This window comes from Quercus robur, chromosome 11 (assembly GCF_932294415.1).
Source record: "Quercus robur chromosome 11, dhQueRobu3.1, whole genome shotgun sequence".
NCBI classification, from domain to species: Eukaryota; Viridiplantae; Streptophyta; class Magnoliopsida; order Fagales; family Fagaceae; genus Quercus; species Quercus robur.
In genome coordinates this window covers 11183370-11188620 of record NC_065544.1, presented here as the reverse complement: position 1 = coordinate 11188620, position 5251 = coordinate 11183370, and the positions used below count along the sequence as shown (strand labels likewise).

General features: G+C 31.6%; 1 long non-coding RNA gene across 1 annotated transcript; it reads left to right on the top strand.

The window, feature by feature from the left end:
- Positions 1-3408: 3408 nt before the first annotated feature.
- Positions 3409-4410, top strand: LOC126707212 (uncharacterized). The gene is made up of 2 exons (XR_007648864.1): positions 3409-3727; positions 4050-4410. It is a non-coding gene; the product is annotated as an uncharacterized LOC126707212 (long non-coding RNA).
- The last annotated feature ends 841 nt before the right edge of the window (positions 4411-5251 follow it).

The window sequence follows — 5251 nt, the reverse complement described above, 5'->3', positions numbered from 1 at the left end:
ATCAAATGCAGTAACATTTGTAATATCTTTTAACATTTTACCTATTAAAAAGATGTATAAATCTCATTATGTTGACAGCTCAACTGCCGGTCAAATACTACATAATGTCCTATCATGTGCCAATTTAATTTTGCATTTAGTTTTTTTTACCTCTTTTTATTATGATTTTTTTACTATTACTCAAAATTTCATATTAACTTATATTTATTGTTATCTCATTAATCTCTTATTAATATATTGAGCTTATACCGCACATTTCTAATTTACTCAATTGTGTCAATTTGGTTTCTAACCTTTTAGTGTCGTATCAATTTAGTTCATGCCGTTATATTTAGAATAAAAATTGCTGAGATGGCAAACGACCAAAATAAAATTTTAATTTATTACCACATCAACGGAAGTTAATTTTTTATTTTGCCATTAAACACATCATCAATTTTCATCCAAAAGATAAAGGCAGTGGCTAAATTAACACGCTATTAAATAGTTAGGGACTATATTGACACAATTGAAAGGTTAGGGATCAAATTGAAATATGATGTATAAGATAGGAACAAAAAATACGTAATTTACTCTTAAAAAAATTAATGTTTTCCAGACTAACTTGACGAAAAAAAGTATCCTACAAGACCTCTCCATATATATTTTCCCACAATATTAATGCACTAACCAATTGTTTGTTTTTTCTGAACCAAGTTGCCATAAAGGTTAATTATCAAACCAACTTGACAAAAAAAGTATCCTACAAGACCGGGAAATTAGTGTGTACTCCCGAAGTACCATAAATACGTACTCCCTCCTCTCACTTGAATGGTGGGTCCCACTAATTAAATTCATGGTGGGATCCACCATTCATGTGAGAGGAAGGAGCACGCATTTATAATATTCCGTGAGTACCTTATAATTTTCCTACAAGACCTCCCCATATATATTGTCCTACAATATTAATGCCCTAACCAATTGTTTGTTTTTCTGAACCAAGTTGCCATGATGATAATTATCAAATCAACTTAATGAAAAAAGTATCCTACAAGACCTCCCCATATATATTGTCCCACAATATTAACGCACTAACCAAATTTTTTTTTTTTTTTTTTGAACCAAGTTACCATGACGATTAATTATCAAACCAATTTGACGAAAAAAGTATCCTACAAGACCTCCCCTTATATATTGTCCTACAATATTAATACACTAACCAATTGTTTGTTTTTTCAGAACCAAGTTGCTATGACGATTAAATATCAATATATATGGGCAGTAAAGTCAGATTTCAATTCAAAAAATTAATAGTGTACCAATTTCCAAAAAACTAGTTGGCATCACGTTTGGAATATTAATTGCAACATAATGCTGAGGGCCCTCCATTGAAAACGACAAATCCATCCTCGGGGGAAAGAAAAGGTAGGAGTGTAGGAAAGCTTTTTTTTTTTTTTTTTTTAATCGACATTCGACAATCATTCTAATTACAGCTGTCCATCAACCCATCAAACTCGACCCATCCATTCAAACCAAAACGACTTTGAATGGCTCTTAAACGATGTGAGATTCATTCTAAAATCCATCTTTAATGGATAAAAACTTGTCTTTCATAGTTTTTGAAATCCTAACATGCGTACACATGCCCATGTATGCATACGCATGCATAAAACATGCGTACGTAGAGCTTGAGCATATGTGCGCATACGTGTGTATGTATATGCATGTCCTAGGGTTTCCTTAGTTTTTATTTTCCAAAAATTGCTTATTTTATTCATTAAAAAAGTTATATTTTTCCTAAAAAAATTTTCTTAAGTCAATTTCAATCTTATTGGACCCTAAACCAACATTGGGCTTTAAAATTTCGACATCATTGGAAAACAGGGGCCCGAGTAATAAGGGGCACAAAATACAGTGTCTACACTTATGCATTCATATGTCATCCTAGGATATGTTCAAATGTCACACATTCGAATGTCATCTTATCATGGATTTTTGTATGCTCATGCATTCGCATGTGATTCTAGGGTAGACTTTGATGCCATGTATTCAAGCTTTCACATGACATGCACTTGTTTAACTTATACATGATCACACAAGCAAAACTAAAAAAAAAAAAAACAAAATCAAACCCAATGCCAAACTCTTTAGTTATTATTTAAACAATTATCTTTAAGACTAAATTCTAGACAATGTACTATCCTTTAGAATAAACATTGTGAGGTTTATAACATATTCTCCACCAATAACCGATCGTTTGAGTCCACATCTTCTAGTTCAACACATTTGCCTACCTTTTCAATTTAGGACCCATTAAGAAGAGCCCTTAGCTAATAGGTTAATTAGAAGTAGGTAACGATTCCTAACAAATGGAAAGATAAATAAAAGACTTACTTACACATACACATCACCCTATTGTAGGACGTGTCACACACTTTACATTACATCTCGTGGGTCACCAAAGTGAAAACCCTCAAAGGTGAACACGGTAAAAATTAGATTACGACAATCCATTAACTATATCCCTACATTTGCACAAGCGTGAGTGCAATTGACTTTAAAAAGATTCACTCAAGGTTTACTCATTTGATTTAAATTTAAATTTCAAAAAATAATTAAGGTATTACAACAAAGGAAATCGGGTCTGACTCTATGGGTAAGCAACTTAGACAATTGCCTAAGGGACCCAAGTAGAAAGAGTCCCTCAAAATTGTGGGAAAGTAAAAATTCTAGGTTGGTTTCACCAAAAAGAAAAAAATGATCTTCGGTACACTCTTTCTATTCCCCTTCTCAAATAGTGATTCAATTTTTTCCCTCCACCTTAAACTTCTGTGTTGAGAGAAAGAAGCTATAAAGCCCCAAAGTATGGACCAATCTTGGTTTAGTCTCAATAAGAAGGCCAGGAGGGAGGACAGAGAGAGAGAGAGATCCCATCTTCTATAATTTATAACACAGTAAATATTTTTTATTTATAAATGTGTCGATTGGAAAAATATCAATATGGATATAAAATATAAGGAAAAAAAAAGTGTGACCATCACTGCAACAATTTACATGCATTGACTGTATGTACATTAAAAATAATTTTATCTAGAAAAATGTTGTACCTAAAATGTCTTTTTATTTTATATTAAAAAATTGAGGACTTTTTCATAAGAATTTTATATTTTTTTATATTAAAAAAAAAGAAAAAAGAAAGATGTAAAATATTAAAGATTAAAAAAAAATCAGTTTTCGACTTATATTTGGGAATTTCTTTAAAAGAAAAAATAAAAGAAAAAGAAACACTTAAATTTGAATGAAGATACCGATATTCACTTCATTGCAAATATTAAAAATAAAAAAAATAAATACTGGTTCCACAGTTAAATTCAGGTTTGAAGAGATATTTATATTTGACGAAAGAAAAAGGAGGGAAGAGTGGATGATCCCTCATTAATTTTAAGTCTACATCTAGTCAACTTTGCTGTCTAAAATCTTCTTCCACTTTTTTTTTTTTTCAAGTTTTATGTGTACTCCCTTTAATAATACTTTTCAACTATACCCTACTTCACACTTTGACTTGTTCTTCTCAATTTATAATTCCATTAGACATGCTCCTACTTGGATGGTCTATAAATATGATTAGGATAGAGAAACTTAGCATATCAAGTATCAAATCTCAAAATGAAAGCCATTCTAGTGGTCTGTTTTCTCTTGCTTTCCACATTTTTCATTCCTTCTTCAAATGCAGCTAGAGATTTAGCTGGTGAGAACACTATAGTTTCTAGTAGATAGTTGTGTTTTAATCTATTTTGTAGCATACTTATTAAACTGAACTTTTGATATTGTTTATTAAAAACAGTTCATGAGTAAGAGTTTACATAGCAGTTGGTCAATTATGTTAGAATTATTTGGTGCGTTTCTGATAAATTATTACCAAATACTAGCTACGTACTATAAATTTTTACTTTTGTCGGTTTTACAAATATGGAACTCTCATTCCCAAATCGCATCGCATGGTTCTAGCCCATGTTTTCCTTTACAGATTTTAAGTTATGTTCTGATAATTACTTCATATCATATCTCAGATCTATCTGCAGTAACAGTACCTTCTCAGGATCCTCATAAGCCAGTAATTACGTGTGGTCGTGGAAAGCCTTATCGTGAATGTCTACCCGGCCCCAGGAAGCCATCTCCACCTAGCAAGTCCTACCCATGAGTGTGGTCGTGGAAAGCCATATACTTATGTATTCCAAAGCCACCAAAACCTTGTTTCATCTACGGTCGCGAAGGTTGCTCATCACCTTAAACCCCTTTTGACTTTTAAATAATGGCTATTATAAATAAGTCATCTTTGTTTGATGTATTATATATGGTTTGGGGTTTGTGATGCCTCTAATTCGCAGTGTTGTAATAATTTGCATTCAATAAGCTACGACCTTTTTCTTTCTTCTTTTTTGCCCCTTTTGTTACAATGAACCCTGAGAACCATGTAGTTTGCAGTATAAGATTTGCAAAATAAAAGAGCTGACTAAAGTCAGTCCATTGAGTATTTGTGGCACTTCCATGCAAATTCCAATTATAATCTCTTCCACTGTTCGACAATAAAAGAGGTAAAGGAATTTTTTTGAGGCCCAGTCATGGGTGCAAGGGGGGAAAAGGACAAATGATAAAAAGTTAAAACATTGTTAATTTGGTACAAAGTTGACAAATCCATAACAATATAAATCTTGTTGGGTTTTAATGTACAAAATTAAGTAGTGTGTAGTAGTGTGATTATATGCGATGATTGAATAATGAATGGAAGAATATAAGAGAAGTATAAAAAAAGTTTTACGTAACTCTATGGTATAAAAGTCCTATTAAGTTCTCTTGTTACAATAAACCCATAGTAAAGTTTACATATTAAAAAATACTTGATTAACTTTTTAGATTAACCTAAATTGTAAATGAATTTTTGATATGAAGAACCAGTATTAGAAAATAGAGAGCACGAAAATGGATTTATTGTATTATTATGTGTGTAAATTACATGTGTAGCTTCTCTTTTATATACAAGAATTAGCACAAGAAAATAAAATCCAAGTAAACAAACTAATCCATGACTAATAAGACCAACAAATCAACTATGACTGATTCAATAAAAATAATAATTCCAAAAAAACGTGGAAAATATGTTGTGAAAAGTAAAACCTCTAATACTTGCATTTTAAGAAAGAAACTATCTAGTGGGACTCGAGAAAATCAGATTGTGAGACTGGGTGTGAACTGTGATGAATAAGACGGAATC